The sequence below is a fragment of the Lithobates pipiens genome, unplaced genomic scaffold (assembly GCF_037356315.1).
Source record: "Lithobates pipiens isolate NorthernLeopardFrog02 unplaced genomic scaffold, aLitPip1_a1.2 Scaffold_18, whole genome shotgun sequence".
Taxonomy (NCBI): domain Eukaryota; kingdom Metazoa; phylum Chordata; class Amphibia; order Anura; family Ranidae; genus Lithobates; species Lithobates pipiens.
The window spans coordinates 478,705,969-478,731,420 of record NW_027507758.1 but is presented as its reverse complement, the minus strand read 5'-3'; the positions used below and the strand labels follow the sequence as shown (position 1 = coordinate 478,731,420).

General features: G+C 46.0%; 17 non-coding genes across 17 annotated transcripts; all 17 read left to right on the top strand.

Moving 5' to 3' along the window:
* The first annotated feature begins 378 nt into the window (after window positions 1-378).
* On the top strand, window positions 379-451 carry TRNAF-GAA (transfer RNA phenylalanine (anticodon GAA)). The gene has a single exon. It is a non-coding gene; the product is annotated as a tRNA-Phe (tRNA).
* A 269-nt stretch (window positions 452-720) lies between these two features.
* Window positions 721-793, top strand: TRNAF-GAA (transfer RNA phenylalanine (anticodon GAA)). The gene has a single exon. It is a non-coding gene; the product is annotated as a tRNA-Phe (tRNA).
* A 619-nt stretch (window positions 794-1,412) lies between these two features.
* Window positions 1,413-1,485, top strand: TRNAF-GAA (transfer RNA phenylalanine (anticodon GAA)). Its single transcript has one exon. It is a non-coding gene; the product is annotated as a tRNA-Phe (tRNA).
* Window positions 1,486-1,754: 269 nt separating this feature from the next.
* Window positions 1,755-1,827, top strand: TRNAF-GAA (transfer RNA phenylalanine (anticodon GAA)). The gene has a single exon. It is a non-coding gene; the product is annotated as a tRNA-Phe (tRNA).
* Window positions 1,828-11,896: 10,069 nt separating this feature from the next.
* On the top strand, window positions 11,897-11,969 carry TRNAF-GAA (transfer RNA phenylalanine (anticodon GAA)). Its single transcript has one exon. It is a non-coding gene; the product is annotated as a tRNA-Phe (tRNA).
* Window positions 11,970-12,588: 619 nt separating this feature from the next.
* On the top strand, window positions 12,589-12,661 carry TRNAF-GAA (transfer RNA phenylalanine (anticodon GAA)). The gene has a single exon. It is a non-coding gene; the product is annotated as a tRNA-Phe (tRNA).
* Window positions 12,662-13,964: 1,303 nt separating this feature from the next.
* On the top strand, window positions 13,965-14,037 carry TRNAF-GAA (transfer RNA phenylalanine (anticodon GAA)). The gene has a single exon. It is a non-coding gene; the product is annotated as a tRNA-Phe (tRNA).
* A 961-nt stretch (window positions 14,038-14,998) lies between these two features.
* TRNAF-GAA (transfer RNA phenylalanine (anticodon GAA)) lies at window positions 14,999-15,071 on the top strand. Its single transcript has one exon. It is a non-coding gene; the product is annotated as a tRNA-Phe (tRNA).
* Window positions 15,072-16,032: 961 nt separating this feature from the next.
* On the top strand, window positions 16,033-16,105 carry TRNAF-GAA (transfer RNA phenylalanine (anticodon GAA)). The gene has a single exon. It is a non-coding gene; the product is annotated as a tRNA-Phe (tRNA).
* Window positions 16,106-17,801: 1,696 nt separating this feature from the next.
* Window positions 17,802-17,874, top strand: TRNAF-GAA (transfer RNA phenylalanine (anticodon GAA)). The gene has a single exon. It is a non-coding gene; the product is annotated as a tRNA-Phe (tRNA).
* A 961-nt stretch (window positions 17,875-18,835) lies between these two features.
* Window positions 18,836-18,908, top strand: TRNAF-GAA (transfer RNA phenylalanine (anticodon GAA)). Its single transcript has one exon. It is a non-coding gene; the product is annotated as a tRNA-Phe (tRNA).
* Window positions 18,909-19,869: 961 nt separating this feature from the next.
* On the top strand, window positions 19,870-19,942 carry TRNAF-GAA (transfer RNA phenylalanine (anticodon GAA)). Its single transcript has one exon. It is a non-coding gene; the product is annotated as a tRNA-Phe (tRNA).
* A 961-nt stretch (window positions 19,943-20,903) lies between these two features.
* On the top strand, window positions 20,904-20,976 carry TRNAF-GAA (transfer RNA phenylalanine (anticodon GAA)). Its single transcript has one exon. It is a non-coding gene; the product is annotated as a tRNA-Phe (tRNA).
* Window positions 20,977-21,595: 619 nt separating this feature from the next.
* Window positions 21,596-21,668, top strand: TRNAF-GAA (transfer RNA phenylalanine (anticodon GAA)). Its single transcript has one exon. It is a non-coding gene; the product is annotated as a tRNA-Phe (tRNA).
* A 949-nt stretch (window positions 21,669-22,617) lies between these two features.
* Window positions 22,618-22,690, top strand: TRNAF-GAA (transfer RNA phenylalanine (anticodon GAA)). Its single transcript has one exon. It is a non-coding gene; the product is annotated as a tRNA-Phe (tRNA).
* A 269-nt stretch (window positions 22,691-22,959) lies between these two features.
* Window positions 22,960-23,032, top strand: TRNAF-GAA (transfer RNA phenylalanine (anticodon GAA)). The gene has a single exon. It is a non-coding gene; the product is annotated as a tRNA-Phe (tRNA).
* Window positions 23,033-25,027: 1,995 nt separating this feature from the next.
* TRNAF-GAA (transfer RNA phenylalanine (anticodon GAA)) lies at window positions 25,028-25,100 on the top strand. Its single transcript has one exon. It is a non-coding gene; the product is annotated as a tRNA-Phe (tRNA).
* Window positions 25,101-25,452: the final 352 nt, after the last annotated feature.

Genomic DNA, 25,452 nt, shown 5'->3' with positions numbered 1-25,452 from the left:
AGCATGTTTCATTTTCACCTGCAATATACCAATGAAAGCCGTGGGAACAAGACCTAGCCGCATTTGAAAGAAAAATGACTTTTTTGATGTGTAGTCCTTAGAAACGGAAAGTAAAAATCAGGGGAGAAACTGAAAACTATGCTGGAAATCTAGGAAGTTGTGGAAATAGATGGCCAGCAGACAGGCATCAATCACAACATGAAAGGAGATTTTTGAACCGAGCTTGTCAAAAATAACTATTGTTTTTACTGTGGGTACAATGCTGATGTTATCAAATAAAAGTGGATGCTGTGACTATAAACCTCCTTTAAGGGCTCAATGACCCCTTCGAGTCGACGCACGGTGCCACGTGTCTCCTGGACAAGCACTTTCTAAAGTGCCGAAATAGCTCAGTTGGGAGAGCGTTAGACTGAAGATCTAAAGGTCCCTGGTTCGATCCCGGGTTTCGGCAATTGTTGTATCCTGAACAGGGATTACCCTACCTTTGATTATATGACTTTCCCATGAATTAGGCCAGTGCGTGTTTGATTCTTTCGCTTCTCATGTGCCTGTTGCCCTAACAGGGTGGTTGCTTAGTTTCACCTGGAACAAAATAAAGTATCTTGCTGCCTGTTTTCCTTTCCGGCTAAATGCATAGACATAAAAATGTCACTCGTCATTGTCATTCCTTCACACCAGCACATGGTACCCCAGAATTGTCATCAAGGTTAGGCAGAAAAGGCCGAAATAGCTCAGTTGGGAGAGCGTTAGACTGAAGATCTAAAGGTCCCTGGTTCGATCCCGGGTTTCGGCAACTGTACCTGCTCCTTTTGGTGTACCGCTTTCTGACAAGAAAAGGAAGACCAAGCAGGAGTTTGAGAAAGTTGTTTAGAGCAGACTAAGGTCTGGGGCTCAGCAGAAACGCAATTGTGCAACATCCCGCAGTTTATGCTTTTCTCAGCCAATGTGCAAGGACAAGTCAAAATATCCCTTCTTCTTCATAGGACTTTTGTACACCAACGCATAGTTCTGCAGAGCCTTGGGAAGAAAAGTCCAGCATGTTTCATTTTCACCTGCAATATACCAATGAAAGCCGTGGGAACAAGACCTAGCCGCATTTGAAAGAAAAATGACTTTTTTGATGTGTAGTCCTTAGAAACGGAAAGTAAAAATCAGGGGAGAAACTGAAAACTATGCTGGAAATCTAGGAAGTTGTGGAAATAGATGGCCAGCAGACAGGCATCAATCACAACATGAAAGGAGATTTTTGAACCGAGCTTGTCAAAAATAACTATTGTTTTTACTGTGGGTACAATGCTGATGTTATCAAATAAAAGTGGATGCTGTGACTATAAACCTCCTTTAAGGGCTCAATGACCCCTTCGAGTCGACGCACGGTGCCACGTGTCTCCTGGACAAACGCTTTCTAAAGTGCCGAAATAGCTCAGTTGGGAGAGCGTTAGACTGAAGATCTAAAGGTCCCTGGTTCGATCCCGGGTTTCGGCAATTGTTGTATCCTGAACAGGGATTACCCTACCTTTGATTATATGACTTTCCCATGAATTAGGCCAGTGCGTGTTTGATTCTTTTGCTTCTCATGTGCCTGTTGCCCTAACAGGGTGGTTGCTTAGTTTCACCTGGAACAAAATAAAGTATCTTGCTGCCTGTTTTCCTTTCCGGCTAAATGCATAGACATAAAAATGTCACTCGTCATTGTCATTCCTTCACACCAGCACATGGTACCCCAGAATTGTCATCAAGATTAGGCAGAAAAGGCCGAAATAGCTCAGTTGGGAGAGCGTTAGACTGAAGATCTAAAGGTCCCTGGTTCGATCCCGGGTTTCGGCAACTGTACCTGCTCCTTTTGGTGTACCGCTTTCTGACAAGAAAAGGAAGACCAAGCAGGAGTTTGAGAAAGTTGTTTAGAGCAGACTAAGGTCTGGGGCTCAGCAGAAACGCAATTGTGCAACATCCCGCAGTTTATGCTTTTCTCAGCCAATGTGCAAGGACAAGTCAAAATATCCCTTCTTCTTCATAGGACATTTGTACACCAACGCATAGTTCTGCAGAGCCTTGGGAAGAAAAGTCCAGCATGTTTCATTTTCACCTGCAATATACCAATGAAAGCCGTGGGAACAAGACCTAGCCGCATTTGAAAGAAAAATGACTTTTTTGATGTGTAGTCCTTAGAAACGGAAAGTAAAAATCAGGGGAGAAACTGAAAACTATGCTGGAAATAGTGATGGACGAACTTCCGACGGGACGTTTCGCGAACGCGAAATGCGAACGGACCCAAACGTTCGCGAAACCGAACGTTCGCCGCGGGCCCCATTGACTTCAATGGGAGGCGAACTTTGCAAACCTTCATGTCGAATTTGCGGCCACGTGGTAATTATTAGGGGGTAAAACGTAGTCCCACCATCTGGACAATGACATAATACATGTATGAGGTGAATTTGGGATCGATAACTACAAGCATTTTTATTTTATTTGGGAAATTGTTCTAACAATTCAGGACTATGGAGCTAATGAAGGCAATGGAGGAGAGGGAAGGTCAGGGACCAGGGTAGGCAAAGAAGAGGGTGCAGGAGATGATCACCAGCAGCGTGACATACCGGAATGACACATGCACCGTGATAGAGGCATCTGACAGCAGCACCGTAATACAGAGCACTGACAGCAGCACCGTGACATACAGCGCTGACAGCAGCACCGTGACATACAGCGCTGACAGCAGCACCGTGACATACAGCGCTGACAGCAGCACCGTGACATACAGCGCTGACAGCAGCACCGTGACATACAGCGCTGACAGCAGCACCGTGACATACAGCGCTGACAGCAGCACCGTGACATACAGCGCTGACAGCAGCACCGTGACATACAGCGCTGACAGCAGCACCGTGACATACAGCGCTGACAGCAGCACCGTGACATACAGCGCTGACAGCAGCACCGTGACATACAGCACTGACAGCAGCACCGTAAGCAGCCCCAGGAGGAAGTCAGCACAGCACAGGGATGGTGTGATCCCCTCATAATAAGAACCCCCAGGAGGAAGTCAGCACAGCACAGGGATAGTGTGATCCCTTCATAATAAGAACCCCCAGGAGGAAGTCAGCACAGCACAGGGATATCATAAGCAGCCCCAGTAGAAATATGACACCGCTCAACCTCTTCAAAGAGGAGGGTAGGGGCATATAGTACGGTGTGCTTTTTTGGGTCAAGGAAGTGAGCCAAATGAATTAAGAAGGTCTGTGTGCTTGATTAAAAAAATAGTTTATAGACATATACATGGTCTACTGGTCACATGTGTTGAATTCCTCCGAGATCCATGCCTCATTCATTTTTAGAAATGTGAGGTAGTTAACACTGTGGTGAGCTAGGCGAGTACGCTTATCGGTCACAATCCCCCCTGCTGCGCTGAACGTCCTTTCGGACAGGACACTGGATGAGGGGCAAGCCAACAGTTCGATTGCAAATTGGGCAAGCTCTGGCCAGAGGTCAAGCCTGCCCACCCAGTAGTCTAGGGGTTCATCACTCCTCAGAGCGTCCACATCGGCCGTTAACCCAATGTAGTCGGACACCTGACGGTCTAGGCGTTCCCTGATGCTGGATCCGGATGACACCTGTCGATGGGTCGGCTGAAAGAATGACCTCATATCCGAAGTCACCAACACATCTTCAAACCGGCCTCTTCTTGCAGGCGCTGTTGGATTGGTACCCGCAAATCCTTCTCTGGGAGTGGGAATTGCTCCTCTGCCAGCGCACGCAAAAGCAGAATGCAGCATTTCTCGAAGCAAGGCCTGGAAGTGCTGCATTCTGACAGCCCTCTGCGACGGCGGTAACATTTCCGCCATTTTGTGTTTGTACCGGGGGTCTAAGTACGTTGCCACCCAGTACTGGTCCTTGACCCTCATGCTTTTTATACGGGGGTCCCTATTAAAACACTGGAGCATGAAGGCCCCCATTTGCACTAAAGTGGAAGCGGTGTGGTGGCCTGGCTCCTGCTCATCATCCAGGATAATGTCGTCCTCTTCATTCTCCTCTCCCCATCCTCGCACAACAGGGATCCCAGAAAGGTTTAAAGCATGCTCTTCTTGCTCCTGCTCATCCGCCCCGGCACCATCCTCCTCTGACTCCTCATCAGACTCCTGTTGTTGACTTGTCTCAGATAGAGTAGCCCCCCCTGGGAATTCATCCAGCATTGCGACTTCCTCATCTTCCCGCTCCTGCTCCTCCACAGCCTGATCAATGACACGACGCAATGCACGCTCCAGAAAGAAGGCATAAGGTACCATGTCACTGATGGCGCCATGGCTGCGACTGACCAGTTTGGTGATCTCCTCAAATGGCCGCAGAAGTCTGCATGTGTCGCGCATGAGCAGCCACTGGCGCGGTGAAAAAAAACCCAGCTCCCCAGAACCGTTTCTTTCGCAGAGTTCATACAGGTAGACGTTAACTGCACGTTTCTGCTGGAGCAGCCTATCAAGCATATAGAAGGTTGAGTTCCATCGCGTCGGGCAATCGCAAATAAGACGTCTGACCGGCAGATGGTGTCGCCGCTGAATGTCAGCAAGGCGAGCCATGGCCGTGTAAGATCTTCTGAAATGGGCCGAGATTTTCCTTGCCTGCCGCAAGATGTCCTGGACCCCAGGGTATTTGACAAGGAATCGCTGCACGACCAAGTTTAAGACGTGTGCCATGCACGGCACGTGCGTGATTTTGCCCTGTTTCAATGCGCTAAGCAGATTGGCACCGTTGTCACACACCACTTTACCAACTGTCAAATTGAGCGGTGTTAGCCACTCATCTGCCTGTGAACGCAAAGCTGAAAGGAGTGCCGGGCCAGTGTGGCTCTTTGCTTCCAGGCACAACAGACGCAGCACGGCATGGCAACGTCTCACCTGGCATGTGGAATAGGTTCTGGGGAGCTTGGGCGGTGCAGTGGAAGAGACGCTAGCAGCGGAAAAGGAGGAGGCAGCTGAGGAGGAGAGGGAGGAGGATGGAGTAGGAGGAGGAGAAGAAGAGTCAGGCCTGCATGCAATCCGTGGCGGTAAAACCAAATCTACACGGGTGCCACGGGTTACATGCTTGACGGCCGTCAGAAGGTTCACCCAGTGGGCAGTAAAACTGATATACCTTCCCTGCCCGTGTTTGCTAGACCACGTGTCTGTGGTCAGATGTATCTTGGCACCGACACTGTGTGCCAGAGATACATTCACTTGCCGCTGAACATGGCCATATAGCTCTGGGATGCCCTTCTCTGAGAAATACTTCCTTCCTGGGACCTTCCATTGTGGTGTTCCAATGGCCACAAATTTGCGAAAGGCCTCCGAGTCCACCAGTTTATATGGCAGTAGTTGGCGGGCTATGAGTTCTGACAAGCCAGCCGCCAACCGTTGGGCAAGAGGGTTATCCGGCGTCATCATTTTTTTACGCTCAAACATTAGGCCCACGGAAGCCTGCCTTTTTGCAGAAAAATGTGAGCTTGGCGTGATGGAAGGTGGAGTGGAGGACAATTGTGAGGAGAGAGGAGAAGGAGAAGTAGAAGACGAGGCTGGACGGTGAGAGCCTGCAGTGTGGCTTTGTGTGTTCCGTTGCTCCCACTGGGCTCGGTGATGGCTGCTCATGTGCCTTCTTAAGGCGGTCGTCCCTAGGTGAGTATTGGGCTTACCGCGACTAACGCGTTGACTGCAAAGATTGCAGATGGCAACGCTATTGTCAGCAGCGGACACGTTAAAAAAAGCCCACACTGCGGAGCCATGTGCCGGTGTCCTGGGAGCGCCAGATGTGACCGTACATGGTCGATGACTCGCTCCTGATACATTTGCAGTCTGCTTTGTCCCTGCTGTGCAATGTAAGTCATTGCTGCTTCTCCTCCCTATCTGCTGGTCCATATCTCCCTCTGAACTCCCCTCCTCTTCCTCTCTTGTGGGCACCCACGTGACATCACTAGACACGTCATCATCAACGTCACCTTCCCCACCGCTATAAGTAGAGATCTCGGAGTAGGCAGCAACACCGGGGACCAACCTCCTCCTTGGGCTGATCTGGGTACTGGCGTCAGACTGCTGAGTAGCGCTTGTTGCTACCTCCTCTTCCTGATCCAATACCAAGAGTGGCTGCGCATCAGAAATGTCCTCTTGATATGGATCGGGAAAATAATTCCAGTGACTCAAGCGGAAGGTATGTGGTGGTGGTGGTGGTGGTCGTGTTGTTGGTGGTAGTGTCTTTGGGGGTGCACATAGCAGAGAGTGAAGAAGAGGGTGCAGATCGAGAGGATGAGGAGGGTGCAGAAGAGTAAGGCTGAGCGAGCCACTCAACCAAGTCTGGTGCATCCTTTAAAGTAATTGAACGCACCTTCTGCAACTTCCCACTTTGGCTCAAGCCTGTTGCTCCTGCCCTACCCCTACCACCCCTGCGGAAGGGCCTGCCTCTTCCTCTGCCTGTCATTTTTTAAATGACCCTGTGACAAAACTCTTAGTCCCTATACCGATGAAGGACTGCTGCAGTATAGGGCAGCGGTCAGCAGTGGTGCACGTCAACCCTATCTATTGTGGACCGATAGCGGTCCTTACAGAACAGCAGACTGTACCGCACTCAAGCCTATGTACCGTAGCACCCTATACCAAGTTACCAGTCCTTATAAGAACTTTTGTGGAACAAGCAGGTTGTGTGTTAGTGATTAGCAGACTGTACGTCAGTCCCTATACCGCTGAAGGACTGCTGCAGTATAGGGCAGCGGTCAGCAGTGGTGCACGTCAACCCTATCTATTGTGGACCGATAGCGGTCCTTACAGAACAGCAGACTGTACCGCACTCAAGCCTATGTACCGTAGCACCCTATACCAAGTTACCAGTCCTTATAAGAACTTTTGTGGACCAAGCAGGTTGTGTATTAGTGTTTAGCAGACTGTACGTCAGTCCCTATACCGCTGAAGGACTGCTGCAGTATAGGGCAGCGGTCAGCAGTGGTGCACGTCAACCCTATCTATTGTGGACCGATAGCGGTCCTTACAGAACAGCAGACTGTACCGCACTCAAGCCTATGTACCGTAGCACCCTATACCAAGTTACCAGTCCTTATAAGAACTTTTGTGGAACAAGCAGGTTGTGTGTTAGTGATTAGCAGACTGTACGTCAGTCCCTATACCGCTGAAGGACTGCTGCAGTATAGGTGAGCGGTCAGCAGTGGTGCACGTCAACCCTATCTATTGTGGACCTATAGCGGTCCTTACAGAACAGCAGACTGTACCGCACTCAAGCCTATGTACCGTAGCACCCTATACCAAGTTACCAGTCCTTATAAGAACTTTTGTGGACCAAGCAGGTTGTGTATTAGTGTTTAGCAGACTGTACGTCAGTCCCTATACCGCTGAAGGACTGCTGCAGTATAGGGCAGCGGTCAGCAGTGGTGCACGTCAACCCTATCTATTGTGGACCGATAGCGGTCCTTACAGAACAGCAGACTGTACCGCACTCAAGCCTATGTACCGTAGCACCCTATACCAAGTTACCAGTCCTTATAAGAACTTTTGTGGAACAAGCAGGTTGTGTGTTAGTGATTAGCAGACTGTACGTCAGTCCCTATACCGCTGAAGGACTGCTGCAGTATAGGGCAGCGGTCAGCAGTGGTGCACGTCAACCCTATCTATTGTGGACCGATAGCGGTCCTTACAGAACAGCAGACTGTACCGCACTCAAGCCTATGTACCGTAGCACCCTATACCAAGTTACCAGTCCTTATAAGAACTTTTGTGGAACAAGCAGGTTGTGTGTTAGTGATTAGCAGACTGTACGTCAGTCCCTATACCGCTGAAGGACTGCTGCAGTATAGGTGAGCGGTCAGCAGTGGTGCACGTCAACCCTATCTATTGTGGACCTATAGCGGTCCTTACAGAACAGCAGACTGTACCGCACTCAAGCCTATGTACCGTAGCACCCTATACCAAGTTACCAGTCCTTATAAGAACTTTTGTGGACCAAGCAGGTTGTGTATTAGTGTTTAGCAGACTGTACGTCAGTCCCTATACCGCTGAAGGACTGCTGCAGTATAGGGCAGCGGTCAGCAGTGGTGCACGTCAACCCTATCTATTGTGGACCGATAGCGGTCCTTACAGAACAGCAGACTGTACCGCACTCAAGCCTATGTACCGTAGCACCCTATACCAAGTTACCAGTCCTTATAAGAACTTTTGTGGAACAAGCAGGTTGTGTGTTAGTGATTAGCAGACTGTACGTCAGTCCCTATACCGCTGAAGGACTGCTGCAGTATAGGGCAGCGGTCAGCAGTGGTGCACGTCAACCCTATCTATTGTGGACCGATAGCGGTCCTTACAGAACAGCAGACTGTACCGCACTCAAGCCTATGTACCGTAGCACCCTATACCAAGTTACCAGTCCTTATAAGAACTTTTGTGGAACAAGCAGGTTGTGTGTTAGTGATTAGCAGACTGTACGTCAGTCCCTATACCGCTGAAGGACTGCTGCAGTATAGGTGAGCGGTCAGCAGTGGTGCACGTCAACCCTATCTATTGTGGACCTATAGCGGTCCTTACAGAACAGCAGACTGTACCGCACTCAAGCCTATGTACCGTAGCACCCTATACCAAGTTACCAGTCCTTATAAGAACTTTTGTGGACCAAGCAGGTTGTGTATTAGTGTTTAGCAGACTGTACGTCAGTCCCTATACCGCTGAAGGACTGCTGCAGTATAGGGCAGCGGTCAGCAGTGGTGCACGTCAACCCTATCTATTGTGGACCGATAGCGGTCCTTACAGAACAGCAGACTGTACCGCACTCAAGCCTATGTACCGTAGCACCCTATACCAAGTTACCAGTCCTTATAAGAACTTTTGTGGAACAAGCAGGTTGTGTGTTAGTGATTAGCAGACTGTACGTCAGTCCCTATACCGCTGAAGGACTGCTGCAGTATAGGGCAGCGGTCAGCAGTGGTGCACGTCAACCCTATCTATTGTGGACCGATAGCGGTCCTTACAGAACAGCAGACTGTACCGCACTCAAGCCTATGTACCGTAGCACCCTATACCAAGTTACCAGTCCTTATAAGAACTTTTGTGGACCAAGCAGGTTGTGTATTAGTGTTTAGCAGACTGTACGTCAGTCCCTATACCGCTGAAGGACTGCTGCAGTATAGGGCAGCGGTCAGCAGTGGTGCACGTCAACCCTATCTATTGTGGACCGATAGCGGTCCTTACAGAACAGCAGACTGTACCGCACTCAAGCCTATGTACCGTAGCACCCTATACCAAGTTACCAGTCCTTATAAGAACTTTTGTGGAACAAGCAGGTTGTGTGTTAGTGATTAGCAGACTGTACGTCAGTCCCTATACCGCTGAAGGACTGCTGCAGTATAGGGCAGCGGTCAGCAGTGGTGCACGTCAACCCTATCTATTGTGGACCGATAGCGGTCCTTACAGAACAGCAGACTGTACCGCACTCAAGCCTATGTACCGTAGCACCCTATACCAAGTTACCAGTCCTTATAAGAACTTTTGTGGAACAAGTGAGTTGTGAATGTTTAGCAGACTGCAGCAGAAGGGCAGCAGTCAAGTATAATATCCTTTCTATATTTGGAAGAAAGAATATTATACATGTACAAGCCTATTACTGTACCACTGATACCAGTCCTGAAAAGAACCTTTGTGGAACTAATAATAACAGCAAGTCTTTAAAATTACCCTCACTGCCTGACAACACTGCTTCCTTCCTGTCCCTATACAAATTGGCAAAAAAAGAGAACGATTAGTGGTTACTGGAACAGCTCTTTTGTGGACCTTGATAGTAACAGCTAATGATGATGATGATGATGATGATGATGAAAGACTAATCTGGCTGTCCCTGTAGCATACACCGTCCTTTCCCTTTCTCTAAACTAACAAAAGACACTCAGGCTGCTGCAAGAATCAGCAGCACAGCAAACCTATCAACACCTAACACCTATACCAGTCCTGAAAAGAACTTTTGTGTACCAAATAGCTAGTGGTTTATCTCTCCCTACTCCACACAGGAACCTGTCCCTATCGTAACAGAAGAAAGAATGTAAAATGGCCACCGGATCGGGTGTATTTATAGGTTAGGGGGAATGTACAAGTGTCCATGTGCTGTCATGTCTCAATTGGCTGTCCTGTATCACATGATAAACGTGTCACCAAAGGTTAAAGTTCTTGTATACATTAAACACGTAAGTCCGCCGCGGCGAACGACGGAAAAAGGCGTTCGAACGTGCGGACCGCGAATGTCGGAAATTCGCCGCGAAACGACCGCCGGGCGAACCGTTCGGCCATCACTAGCTGGAAATCTAGGAAGTTGTGGAAATAGATGGCCAGCAGACAGGCATCAATCACAACATGAAAGGAGATTTTTGAACCGAGCTTGTCAAAAATAACTATTGTTTTTACTGTGGGTACAATGCTGATGTTATCAAATAAAAGTGGATGTTGTGACTATAAACCTCCGTTAAGGGCTCAATGACCCCTTCGAGTCGACGCACGGTGCCACGTGGCTCCTGGACAAACGCTTTCTAAAGTGCCGAAATAGCTCAGTTGGGAGAGCGTTAGACTGAAGATCTAAAGGTCCCTGGTTCGATCCCTGGTTTCGGCAATTGTTGTATCCTGAACAGGGATAACTCTACCTTTGATTATATGACTTTCCCATGAATTAGGCCAGTGCGTGTTTGATTCTTTCGCTTCTCATGTGCCTGTTGCCCTAACAGGGTGGTTGCTTAGTTTCACCTGGAACAAAGTAAAGTATCTTGCTGCCTGTTTTCCTTTCCGGCTAAATGCATAGACATAAAAATGTCACTCGTCATTGTCATTCCTTCACACCAGCACATGGTACCCCAGAATTGTCATCAAGATTAGGCAGAAAAGGCCGAAATAGCTCAGTTGGGAGAGCGTTAGACTGAAGATCTAAAGGTCCCGGGTTTCGGCAACTGTACATGCTCCTTTTGGTGTACCGCTTTCTGACAAGAAAAGGAAGACCAAGCAGGAGTTTGAGAAAGTTGTTTAGAGCAGACTAAGGTCTGGGGTTCAGCAGAAACGCAATTGTGCAACATCCCGCAGTTTATGCTTTTCTCAGCCAATGTGCAAGGACAAGTCAAAATATCCCTTCTTCTTCATAGGACATTTGTACACCAACGCATAGTTCTGCAGAGCCTTGGGAAGAAAAGTCCAGCATGTTTCATTTTCACCTGCAATATACCAATGAAAGCCGTGGGAACAAGACCTAGCCGCATTTGAAAGAAAAATGACTTTTTTGATGTGTAGTCCTTAGAAACGGAAAGTAAAAATCAGGGGAGAAACTGAAAACTATGCTGGAAATCTAGGAAGTTGTGGAAATAGATGGCCAGCAGACAGGCATCAATCACAACATGAAAGGAGATTTATGAACCGAGCTTGTCAAAAATAACGATTGTTTTTACTGTGGGTACAATGCTGATGTTATCAAATAAAAGTGGATGCTGTGACTATAAACCTCCTTTAAGGGCTCAATGACCCCTTCGAGTCGACGCACGGTGCCACGTGTCTCCTGGACAAACGCTTTCCAAAGTGCCGAAATAGCTCAGTTGGGAGAGCGTTAGACTGAAGATCTCAAGGTCCCTGGTTCGATCCCGGGTTTCGGCAATTGTTGTATCCTGAACAGGGATAACTCTACCTTTGATTATATGACTTTCCCATGAATTAGGCCAGTGCGTGTTTGATTCTTTCGCTTCTCATGTGCCTGTTGCCCTAACAGGGTGGTTGTTTAGTTTCACCTGGAACAAAGTAAAGTATCTTGCTGCCTGTTTTCCTTTCCGGCTAAATGCATAGACATAAAAATGTCACTCGTCATTGTCATTCCTTCACACCAGCACATGGTACCCCAGAATTGTCATCAAGGTTAGGCAGAAAAGGCCGAAATAGCTCAGTTGGGAGAGCGTTAGACTGAAGATCTAAAGGTCCCTGGTTCGATCCCGGGTTTCGGCAACTGTACCTGCGCCTTTTGGTGTACCGCTTTCTGACAAGAAAAGGAAGACCAAGCAGGAGTTTGAGAAAGTTGTTTAGAGCAGACTAAGGTCTGGGGTTCAGCAGAAACGCAATTGTGCAACATCCCGCAGTTTATGCTTTTCTCAGCCAATGTGCAAGGACAAGTCAAAATATCCCTTCTTCTTCATAGGACATTTGTACACCAACGCATAGTTCTGCAGAGCCTTGGGAAGAAAAGTCCAGCATGTTTCATTTTCACCTGCAATATACCAATGAAAGCCGTGGGAACAAGACCTAGCCGCATTTGAAAGAAAAATGACTTTTTTGATGTGTAGTCCTTAGAAACGGAAAGTAAAAATCAGGGGAGAAACTGAAAACTATGCTGGAAATCTAGGAAGTTGTGGAAATAGATGGCCAGCAGACAGGCATCAATCACAACATGAAAGGAGATTTTTGAACCGAGCTTGTCAAAAATAACGATTGTTTTTACTGTGGGTACAATGCTGATGTTATCAAATAAAAGTGGATGTTGTGACTATAAACCTCCGTTAAGGGCTCAATGACCCCTTCGAGTCGACGCACGGTGCCACGTGGCTCCTGGACAACCGCTTTCTAAAGTGCCGAAATAGCTCAGTTGGGAGAGCGTTAGACTGAAGATCTAAAGGTCCCTGGTTCGATCCCGGGTTTCGGCAATTGTTGTATCCTTAACAGGGATAACTCTACCTTTGATTATATGACTTTCCCATGAATTAGGCCAGTGCGTGTTTGATTCTTTCGCTTCTCATGTGCCTGTTGCCCTAACAGGGTGGTTGCTTAGTTTCACCTGGAACAAAGTAAAGTATCTTGCTGCCTGTTTTCCTTTCCGGCTAAATGCATAGACATAAAAATGTCACTCGACATTGTCATTCCTTCACACCAGCACATGGTACCCCAGAATTGTCATCAAGATTAGGCAGAAAAGGCCGAAATAGCTCAGTTGGGAGAGCGTTAGACTGAAGATCTAAAGGTCCCTGGTTCGATCCTGGGTTTCGGCAACTGTACCTGCTCCTTTTGGTGTACCGCTTTCTGACAAGAAAAGGAAGACCAAGCAGGAGTTTGAGAAAGTTGTTTAGAGCAGACTAAGGTCTGGGGCTCAGCAGAAACGCAATTGTGCAACATCCCGCAGTTTATGCTTTTCTCAGCCAATGTGCAAGGACAAGTCAAAATATCCCTTCTTCTTCATAGGACATTTGTACACCAACGCATAGTTCTGCAGAGCCTTGGGAAGGAAAGTCCAGCATGTTTCATTTTCACCTGCAATATACCAATGAAAGCCGTGGGAACAAGACCTAGCCGCATTTGAAAGAAAAATGACTTTTTTGATGTGTAGTCCTTAGAAACGGAAAGTAAAAATCAGGGGAGAAACTGAAAACTATGCTGGAAATCTAGGAAGTTGTGGAAATAGATGGCCAGCAGACAGGCATCAATCACAACATGAAAGGAGATTTTTGAACCGAGCTTGTCAAAAATAACTATTGTTTTTACTGTGGGTAAAATGCTGATGTTATCAAATAAAAGTGGATGCTGTGACTATAAACCTCCTTTAAGGGCTCAATGACCCCTTCGAGTCGACGCACGGTGCCACGTGTCTCCTGGACCAGCGCTTTCTAAAGTGCCGAAATAGCTCAGTTGGGAGAGCGTTAGACTGAAGATCTAGAGGTCCCTGGTTCGATCCCGGGTTTCGGCAATTGTTGTATCCTGAACAGGCATAACCCTACCTTTGATTATATGACTTTCCCATGAATTAGGCCAGTGCGTGTTTGATTCTTTCGCTTCTCATGTGCCTGTTGCCCTAACAGGGTGGTTGCTTAGTTTCACCTGGAACAAAGTAAAGTATCTTGCTGCCTGTTTTCCTTTCCGGCTAAATGCATAGACATAAAAATGTCACTCGTCATTGTCATTCCTTCACACCAGCACATGGTACCCCAGAATTGTCATCAAGATTAGGCAGAAAAGGCCGAAATAGCTCAGTTGGGAGAGCGTTAGACTGAAGATCTAAAGGTCCCTGGTTCGATCCCGGGTTTCGGCAACTGTACCTGCTCCTTTTGGTGTACCGCTTTCTGACAAGAAAAGGAAGACCAAGCAGGAGTTTGAGAAAGTTGTTTAGAGCAGACTAAGGTCTGGGGCTCAGCAGAAACGCAATTGTGCAACATCCCGCAGTTTATGCTTTTCTCAGCCAATGTGCAAGGACAAGTCAAAATATCCCTTCTTCTTCATAGGACATTTGTACACCAACGCATAGTTCTGCAGAGCCTTGGGAAGAAAAGTCCAGCATGTTTCATTTTCACCTGCAATATACCAATGAAAGCCGTGGGAACAAGACCTAGCCGCATTTGAAAGAAAAATGACTTTTTTGATGTGTAGTCCTTAGAAACGGAAAGTAAAAATCAGGGGAGAAACTGAAAACTATGCTGGAAATCTAGGAAGTTGTGGAAATAGATGGCCAGCAGACAGGCATCAATCACAACATGAAAGGAGATTTTTGAACCGAGCTTGTCAAAAATAACTATTGTTTTTACTGTGGGTACAATGCTGATGTTATCAAATAAAAGTGGATGCTGTGACTATAAACCTCCTTTAAGGGCTCAATGACCCCTTCGAGTCGACGCACGGTGCCACGTGTCTCCTGGACAAACGCTTTTGAAAGTGCCGAAATAGCTCAGTTGGGAGAGCGTTAGACTGAAGATCTAAAGGTCCCTGGTTCGATCCCGGGTTTTGGCAATTGTTGTATCCTGAACAGGGATAACTCTACCTTTGATTATATGACTTTCCCATGAATTAGGCCAATGCGTGTTTGATTCTTTCGCTTCTCATGTGCCTGTTGCCCTAACAGGGTGGTTGCTTAGTTTCACCTGGAACAAAGTAAAGTATCTTGCTGCCTGTTTTCCTTTCCGGCTAAATGCATAGACATAAAATTGTCACTCGTCATTGTCATTCCTTCACACCAGCACATGGTACCCCAGAATTGTCATCAAGATTAGGCAGAAAAGGCCGAAATAGCTCAGTTGGGAGAGCGTTAGACTGAAGATCTAAAGGTCCCTGGTTCGATCCCAGGTTTCGGCAACTGTACCTGCTCCTTTTGGTGTACCGCTTTCTGACAAGAAAAGGAAGACCAAGCAGGAGTTTGAGAAAGTTGGTTAGAGCAGACTAAGGCCTGGGGCTCAGCAGAAACGCAATTGTGCAACATCCCGCAGTTTATGCTTTTCTCAGCCAATGTGCAAGGACAAGTCAAAATATCCCTTCTTCTTCATAGGACATTTGTACACCAACGCATAGTTCTGCAGAGCCTTGGGAAGAAAAGTCCAGCATGTTTCATTTTCACCTGCAATATACCAATGAAAGCCGTGGGAACAAGACCTAGCCGCATTTGAAAGAAAAATGACTTTTTTGATGTGTAGTCCTTAGAAACGGAAAGTAAAAATCAGGGGAGAAACTGAAAACTATGCTGGAAATCTAGGAAGTTGTGGAAATAGATGGCCAGCAGACAGGCATCAATCACAACATGAAAGGAGATTTTTGAACCGAGCTTGTCAAAAATAACTATTGTTTTTACTGTGGGTACAATGCTGATGTTATCAAATAAAAGTGGATGCTGTGACTATAAACCTCCTTTAAGGGCTCAATGACCCCTTCGAGTCGACGCACGGTGCCACGTGTCTCCTGGACAAACGCTTTTGAAAGTGCCGAAATAGCTCAGTTGGGAGAGCGTTAGACTGAAGATCTAAAGGTCCCTGGTTCGATCCCGGGTTTTGGCAATTGTTGTATCCTGAACAGGGATAACTCTACCTTTGATTATATGACTTTCCCATGAATTAGGCCAATGCGTGTTTGATTCTTTCGCTTCTCATGTGCCTGTTGCCCTAACAGGGTGGTTGCTTAGTTTCACCTGGAACAAAGTAAAGTATCTTGCTGCCTGTTTTCCTTTCCGGCTAAATGCATAGACATAAAATTGTCACTCGTCATTGTCATTCCTTCACACCAGCACATGGTACCCCAGAATTGTCATCAAGATTAGGCAGAAAAGGCCGAAATAGCTCAGTTGGGAGAGCGTTAGACTGAAGATCTAAAGGTCCCTGGTTCGATCCCGGGTTTCGGCAACTGTACCTGCTCCTTTTGGTGTACCGCTTTCTAACAAGAAAAGGAAGACCAAGCAGGAGTTTGAGAAAGTTGTTTAGAGCAGACTAAGGTCTGGGGCTCAGCAGAAACGCAATTGTGCAACATCCCGCAGTTTATGCTTTTCTCAGCCAATGTGCAAGGACAAGTCAAAATATCCCTTCTTCTTCATAGGACATTTGTACACCAACGCATAGTTCTGCAGAGCCTTGGGAAGAAAAGTCCAGCATGTTTCATTTTCACCTGCAATATACCAATGAAAGCCGTGGGAACAAGACCTAGCCGCATTTGAAAGAAAAATGACTTTTTTGATGTGTAGTCCTTAGAAACGGAAAGAAAAAATCAGGGGAGAAACTGAAAACTATGCTGGAAATCTAGGAAGTTGTGGAAATAGATGGCCAGCAGACAGGCATCAATCACAACATGAAAGGAGATTTTTGAACCGAGCTTGTCAAAAATAACTATTGTTTTTACTGTGGGTACAATGCTGATGTTATCAAATAAAAGTGGATGCTGTGACTATAAACCTCCTTTAAGGGCTCAATGACCCCTTCGAGTCGACGCACGGTGCCACGTGTCTCCTGGACAAACGCTTTCTAAAGTGCCGAAATAGCCCCAGAATTGTCATCAAGATTAGGCAGAAAAGGCCGAAATAGCTCAGTTGGGAGAGCGTTAGACTGAAGATTTAAAGGTCCCTGGTTCGATCCCGGGTTACGGCAACTGTACCTGCTCCTTTTGGTGTACCGCTTTCTGACAAGAAAAGGAAGACCAAGCAGGAGTTTGAGAAAGTTGTTTAGAGCAGACTAAGGTCTGGGGCTCAGCAGAAACGCAATTGTGCAACATCCCGCAGTTTATGCTTTTCTCAGCCAATGTGCAAGGACAAGTCAAAATATCCCTTCTTCTTCATAGGACATTTGTACACCAACGCATAGTTCTGCAGAGCCTTGGGAAGAAAAGTCCAGCATGTTTCATTTTCACCTGCAATATACCAATGAAAGCCGTGGGAACAAGACCTAGCCGCATTTGAAAGAAAAATGACTTTTTTGATGTGTAGTCCTTAGAAACGGAAAGTAAAAATCAGGGGAGAAACTGAAAACTATGCTGGAAATCTAGGAAGTTGTGGAAATAGATGGCCAGCAGACAGGCATCAATCACAACATGAAAGGAGATTTTTGAACCGAGCTTGTCAAAAATAACTATTGTTTTTACTGTGGGTACAATGCTGATGTTATCAAATAAAAGTGGATGCTGTGACTATAAACCTCCTTTAAGGGCTCAATGACCCCTTCGAGTCGACGCACGGTGCCACGTGTCTCCTGGACAAGCACTTTCTAAAGTGCCGAAATAGCTCAGTTGGGAGAGCGTTAGACTGAAGATCTAAAGGTCCCTGGTTCGATCCTGGGTTTCGGCAATTGTTGTATCCTGAACAGGGATTACCCTACCTTTGATTATATGACTTTCCCATGAATTAGGCCAGTGCGTGTTTGATTCTTTCGCTTCTCATGTGCCTGTTGCCCTAACAGGGTGGTTGCTTAGTTTCACCTGGAACAAAATAAAGTATCTTGCTGCCTGTTTTCCTTTCCGGCTAAATGCATAGACATAAAATTGTCACTCGTCATTGTCATTCCTTCACACCAGCACATGGTACCCCAGAATTGTCATCAAGATTAGGCAGAAAAGGCCGAAATAGCTCAGTTGGGAGAGCGTTAGACTGAAGATCTAAAGGTCCCTGGTTCGATCCCGGGTTTCGGCAACTGTACCTGCTCCTTTTGGTGTACCGCTTTCTAACAAGAAAAGGAAGACCAAGCAGGAGTTTGAGAAAGTTGTTTAGAGCAGACTAAGGTCTGGGGCTCAGCAGAAACGCAATTGTGCAACATCCCGCAGTTTATGCTTTTCTCAGCCAATGTGCAAGGACAAGTCAAAATATCCCTTCTTCTTCATAGGACATTTGTACACCAACGCATAGTTCTGCAGAGCCTTGGGAAGAAAAGTCCAGCATGTTTCATTTTCACCTGCAATATACCAATGAAAGCCGTGGGAACAAGACCTAGCCGCATTTGAAAGAAAAATGACTTTTTTGATGTGTAGTCCTTAGAAACGGAAAGTAAAAATCAGGGGAGAAACTGAAAACTATGCTGGAAATCTAGGAAGTTGTGGAAATAGATGGCCAGCAGACAGGCATCAATCACAACATGAAAGGAGATTTTTGAACCGAGCTTGTCAAAAATAACGATTGTTTTTACTGTGGGTACAATGCTGATGTTATCAAATAAAAGTGGATGCTGTGACTATAAACCTCCTTTAAGGGCTCAATGACCCCTTCGAGTCGACGCACGGTGCCACGTGTCTCCTGGACAAACGCGTTCTAAAGTGCCGAAATAGCTCAGTTGGGAGAGCGTTAGACTGAAGATCTAAAGGTCCCTGGTTCGATCCTGGGTTTCGGCAATTGTTGTATCCTGAACAGGGATAACTCTACCTTTGATTATATGACTTTCCCATGAATTAGGCCAGTGCGTGTTTGATTCTTTCGCTTCTCATGTGCCTGTTGCCCTAACAGGGTGGTTGCTTAGTTTCACCTGGAACAAAGTAAAGTATCTTGCTGCCTGTTTTCCTTTCCGGCTAAATGCATAGACATAAAATTGTCACTCGTCATTGTCATTCCTTCACACCAGCACATGGTACCCCAGAATTGTCATCAAGATTAGGCAGAAAAGGCCGAAATAGCTCAGTTGGGAGAGCGTTAGACTGAAGATCTAAAGGTCCCTGGTTCGATCCCGGGTTTCGGCAACTGTACCTGCTCCTTTTGGTGTACCGCTTTCTAACAAGAAAAGGAAGACCAAGCAGGAGTTTGAGAAAGTTGTTTAGAGCAGACTAAGGTCTGGGGCTCAGCAGAAACGCAATTGTGCAACATCCCGCAGTTTATGCTTTTCTCAGCCAATGTGCAAGGACAAGTCAAAATATCCCTTCTTCTTCATAGGACATTTGTACACCAACGCATAGTTCTGCAGAGCCTTGGGAAGAAAAGTCCAGCATGTTTCATTTTCACCTGCAATATACCAATGAAAGCCGTGGGAACAAGACCTAGCCGCATTTGAAAGAAAAATGACTTTTTTGATGTGTAGTCCTTAGAAACGGAAAGAAAAAATCAGGGGAGAAACTGAAAACTATGCTGGAAATCTAGGAAGTTGTGGAAATAGATGGCCAGCAGACAGGCATCAATCACAACATGAAAGGAGATTTTTGAACCGAGCTTGTCAAAAATAACGATTGTTTTTACTGTGGGTACAATGCTGATGTTATCAAATAAAAGTGGATGCTGTGACTATAAACCTCCTTTAAGGGCTCAATGACCCCTTCGAGTCGACGCACGGTGCCACGTGTCTCCTGGACAAGCACTTTCTAAAGTGCCGAAATAGCTCAGTTGGGAGAGCGTTAGACTGAAGATCTAAAGGTCCCTGGTTCGATCCTTGGTTTCGGCAATTGTTGTATCCTGAACAGGGATTACCCAACCTTTGATTATATGACTTTCCCATGAATTAGGCCAGTGCGTGTTTGATTCTTTCGCTTCTCATGTGCCTGTTGCCCTAACAGGGTGGTTGCTTAGTTTCACCTGGAACAAAATAAAGTATCTTGCTGCCTGTTTTCCTTTCCGGCTAAATGCATAGACATAAAAATGTCACTCGTCATTGTCATTCCTTCACACCAGCACATGGTACCCCAGAATTGTCATCAAGGTTAGGCAGAAAAGGCCGAAATAGCTCAGTTGGGAGAGCGTTAGACTGAAGATCTAAAGGTCCCTGGTTCGATCCCGGGTTTCGGCAACTGTATCTGCTCCTTTTGGTGTACCGCTTTCTGACAAGAAAAGGAAGACCAAGCAGGAGTTTGAGAAAGTTGTTTAGAGCAGACTAAGGTCTGGGGCTCAGCAGAAACGCAATTGTGCAACATCCCGCAGTTTATGCTTTTCTCAGCCAATGTGCAAGGACAAGTCAAAATATCCCTTCTTCTTCATAGGACATTTGTACACCAACGCATAGTTCTGCAGAGCCTTGGGAAGAAAAGTCCAGCATGTTTCATTTTCACCTGCAATATACCAATGAAAGCCGTGGGAACAAGACCTAGCCGCATTTGAAAGAAAAATGACTTTTTTGATGTGTAGTCCTTAGAAACGGAAAGTAAAAATCAGGGGAGAAACTGAAAACTATGCTGGAAATCTAGGAAGTTGTGGAAATAGATGGCCAGCAGACAGGCATCAATCACAACATGAAAGGAGATTTTTGAACCGAGCTTGTCAAAAATAACTATTGTTTTTACTGTGGGTACAATGCTGATGTTATCAAATAAAAGTGGATGCTGTGACTATAAACCTCCTTTAAGGGCTCAATGACCCCTTCGAGTCGACGCACGGTGCCACGTGTCTCCTGGACAAATGCTTTTGAAAGTGCCGAAATAGCTCAGTTGGGAGAGCGTTAGACTGAAGATCTAAAGGTCCCTGGTTCGATCCCGGGTTTTGGCAATTGTTGTATCCTGAACAGGGATAACTCTACCTTTGATTATATGACTTTCCCATGAATTAGGCCAATGCGTGTTTGATTCTTTCGCTTCTCATGTGCCTGTTGCCCTAACAGGGTGGTTGCTTAGTTTCACCTGGAACAAAGTAAAGTATCTTGCTGCCTGTTTTCCTTTCCGGCTAAATGCATAGACATAAAATTGTCACTCGTCATTGTCATTCCTTCACACCAGCACATGGTACCCCAGAATTGTCATCAAGATTAGGCAGAAAAGGCCGAAATAGCTCAGTTGGGAGAGCGTTAGACTGAAGATCTAAAGGTCCCTGGTTCGATCCCGGGTTTCGGCAACTGTACCTGCTCCTTTTGGTGTACCGCTTTCTAACAAGAAAAGGAAGACCAAGCAGGAGTTTGAGAAAGTTGTTTAGAGCAGACTAAGGTCTGGGGCTCAGCAGAAACGCAATTGTGCAACATCCCGCAGTTTATGCTTTTCTCAGCCAATGTGCAAGGACAAGTCAAAATATCCCTTCTTCTTCATAGGACATTTGTACACCAATGCATAGTTCTGCAGAGCCTTGGGAAGAAAAGTCCAGCATGTTTCATTTTCACCTGCAATATACCAATGAAAGCCGTGGGAACAAGACCTAGCCGCATTTGAAAGAAAAATGACTTTTTTGATGTGTAGTCCTTAGAAACGGAAAGTAAAAATCAGGGGAGAAACTGAAAACTATGCTGGAAATCTAGGAAGTTGTGGAAATAGATGGCCAGCAGACAGGCATCAATCACAACATGAAAGGAGATTTTTGAACCGAGCTTGTCAAAAATAACTATTGTTTTTACTGTGGGTACAATGCTGATGTTATCAAATAAAAGTGGATGCTGTGACTATAAACCTCCTTTAAGGGCTCAATGACCCCTTCGAGTCGACGCACGGTGCCACGTGTCTCCTGGACAAGCACTTTCTAAAGTGCCGAAATAGCTCAGTTGGGAGAGCGTTAGACTGAAGATCTAAAGGTCCCTGGTTCGATCCCGGGTTTCGGCAATTGTTGTATCCTGAACAGGGATTACCCTACCTTTGATTATATGACTTTCCCATGAATTAAGCCAGTGCGTGTTTGATTCTTTCGCTTCTCATGTGCCTGTTGCCCTAACAGGGTGGTTGCTTAGTTTCACCTGGAACAAAATAAAGTATCTTGCTGCCTGTTTTCCTTTCCGGCTAAATGCATAGACATAAAAATGTCACTCGTCATTGTCATTCCTTCACACCAGCACATGGTACCCCAGAATTGTCATCAAGATTAGGCAGAAAAGGCCGAAATAGCTCAGTTGGGAGAGCGTTAGACTGAAGATCTAAAGGTCCCGGGTTTCGGCAACTGTACCTGCTCCTTTTGGTGTACCGCTTTCTGACAAGAAAAGGAAGACCAAGCAGGAGTTTGAGAAAGTTGTTTAGAGCAGACTAAGGTCTGGGGAACAGCAGAAACGCAATTGTGCAACATCCCGCAGTTTATGCTTTTCTCAGCCAATGTGCAAGGACAAGTCAAAATATCCCTTCTTCTTCATAGGACATTTGTACACCAACGCATAGTTCTGCAGAGCCTTGGGAAGAAAAGTCCAGCATGTTTCATTTTCACCTGCAATATACCAATGAAAGCCGTGGGAACAAGACCTAGCCGCATTTGAAAGAAAAATGACTTTTTTGATGTGTAGTCCTTAGAAACGGAAAGTAAAAATCAGGGGAGAAACTGAAAACTATGCTGGAAATCTAGGAAGTTGTGGAAATAGATGGCCAGCAGACAGGCATCAATCACAACATGAAAGGAGATTTTTGAACCGAGCTTGTCAAAAATAACTATTGTTTTTACTGTGGGTACAATGCTGATGTTATCAAATAAAAGTGGATGCTGTGACTATAAACCTCCTTTAAGGGCTCAATGACCCCTTCGAGTCGACGCACGGTGCCACGTGTCTCCTGGACAAGCGCTTTCTAAAGTGCCGAAATAGCTCAGTTGGGAGAGCGTTAGACTGAAGATCTAAAGGTCCCTGGTTCGATCCCGGGTTTCGGCAATTGTTGTATCCTGAACAGGGATTACCCTACCTTTGATTATATGACTTTCCCATGAATTAGGCCAGTGCGTGTTTGATTCTTTCGCTTCTCATGTGCCTGTTGCCCTAACAGGGTGGTTGCTTAGTTTCACCTGGAACAAAGTAAAGTATCTTGCTGCCTGTTTTCCTTTCCGGCTAAATGCATAGACATAAAAATGTCACTTGTCATTGTCATTCCTTCACACCAGCACATGGTACCCCAGAATTGTCATCAAGATTAGGCAGAAAAGGCCGAAATAGCTCAGTTGGGAGAGCGTTAGACTGAAGATCTAAAGGTCCCTGGTTCGATCCCGGGTTTCGGCAACTGTACCTGCTCCTTTTGGTGTACCGCTTTCTGACAAGAAAAGGAAGACCAAGCAGGAGTTTGAGAAAGTTGGTTAGAGCAGACTAAGGCCTGGGGCTCAGCAGAAACGCAATTGTGCAACATCCCGCAGTTTATGCTTTTCTCAGCCAATGTGCAAGGACAAGTCAAAATATCCCTTCTTCTTCATAGGACATTTGTACACCAACGCATAGTTCTGCAGAGCCTTGGGAAGAAAAGTCCAGCATGTTTCATTTTCACCTGCAATATACCAATGAAAGCCGTGGGAACAAGACCTAGCCGCATTTGAAAGAAAAATGACTTTTTTGATGTGTAGTCCTTAGAAACGGAAAGTAAAAATCAGGGGAGAAACTGAAAACTATGCTGGAAATCTAGGAAGTTGTGGAAATAGATGGCCAGCAGACAGGCATCAATCACAACATGAAAGGAGATTTTTGAACCGAGCTTGTCAAAAATAACTATTGTTTTTACTGTGGGTACAATGCTGATGTTATCAAATAAAAGTGGATGCTGTGACTATAAACCTCCTTTAAGGGCTCAATGACCCCTTCGAGTCGACGCACGGTGCCACGTGTCTCCTGGTCAAACGCTTTCTAAAGTGCCTAAATAGCTCTGTTGGGAGAGCGTTAGACAGAAGATCTAAAGGTCCCTGGTTCGATCCCGGGTTTCGGCAATTGTTGTATCCTTAACAGGGATAACCCTCCCTTTGATTATATGACTTTCCCATGAATTAGGCCAGTGCGTGTTTGATTCTTTCGCTTCTCATGTGCCTGTTGTCCTAACAGGGTGGTTGCTTAGTTTCACCTGGAACAAAGTAAAGTATCTTGCTGCCTGTTTTCCTTTCCGGCTAAATGCATAGACATAAAAATGTCACTTGTCATTGTCATTCCTTCACACCAGCACATGGTACCCCAGAATTGTCATCAAGATTAGGCAGAAAAGGCCAAAATAGCTCAGTTGGGAGAGCGTTAGACTGAAGATCTAAAGGTCCCTGGTTCGATCCCGTGTTTCGGCAACTGTACCTGCTCCTTTTGGTGTACCGCTTTCTGACAAGAAAAGGAAGACCAAGCAGGAGTTTGAGAAAGTTGGTTAGAGCAGACTAAGGCCTGGGGCTCAGCAGAAACGCAATTGTGCAACATCCCGCAGTTTATGCTTTTCTCAGCCAATGTGCAAGGACAAGTCAAAATATCCCTTCTTCTTCATAGGACATTTGTACACCAACGCATAGTTCTGCAGAGCCTTGGGAAGAAAAGTCCAGCATGTTTCATTTTCACCTGCAATATACCAATGAAAGCCGTGGGAACAAGACCTAGCCGCATTTGAAAGAAAAATGACTTTTTTGATGTGTAGTTCTTAGAAACGGAAAGTAAAAATCAGGGGAGAAACTGAAAACTATGCTGGAAATCTAGGAAGTTGTGGAAATAGATGGCCAGCAGACAGGCATCAATCACAACATGAAAGGAGATTTTTGAACCGAGCTTGTCAAAAATAACTATTGTTTTTACTGTGGGTACAATGCTGATGTTATCAAATAAAAGTGGATGCTGTGACTATAAACCTCCTTTAAGGGCTCAATGACCCCTTCGAGTCGACGCACGGTGCCACGTGTCTCCTGGACAAACGCTTTCTAAAGTGCCGAAATAGCTCAGTTGGGAGAGCGTTAGACTGAAGATCTAAAGGTCCCTGGTTCAAACCCGGGGTTCGGCAATTGTTGTATCCTGAACAGGGATTACCCTACCTTTGATTATATGACTTTCCCATGAATTAGGCCAGTGCGTGTTTGATTCTTTCGCTTCTCATGTGCCTGTTGTCCTAACAGGGTGGTTGCTTAGTTTCACCTGGAACAAAGTAAAGTATCTTGCTGCCTGTTTTCCTTTCCGGCTAAATGCATAGACATAAAAATGTCACTCGTCATTGTCATTCCTTCACACCAGCACATGGTACCCCAGAATTGTCATCAAGATTAGGCAGAAAAGGCCGAAATAGCTCAGTTGGGAGAGCGTTAGACTGAAGATCTAAAGGTCCCTGGTTCGATCCCGGGTTTCGGCAACTGTACCTGCTCCTTTTGGTGTACCGCTTTCTGACAAGAAAAGGAAGACCAAGCAGGAGTTTGAGAAAGTTGTTTAGAGCAGACTAAGGTCTGGGGCTCAGCAGAAACGCAATTGTGCAACATCCCGCAGTTTATGCTTTTCTCAGCCAATGTGCAAGGACAAGTCAAAATATCCCTTCTTCTTCATAGGACATTTGTACACCAACGCATAGTTCTGCAGAGCCTTGGGAAGAAAAGTCCAGCATGTTTCATTTTCACCTGCAATATACCAATGAAAGCCGTGGGAACAAGACCTAGCCGCATTTGAAAGAAAAATGACTTTTTTGATGTGTAGTCCTTAGAAACGGAAAG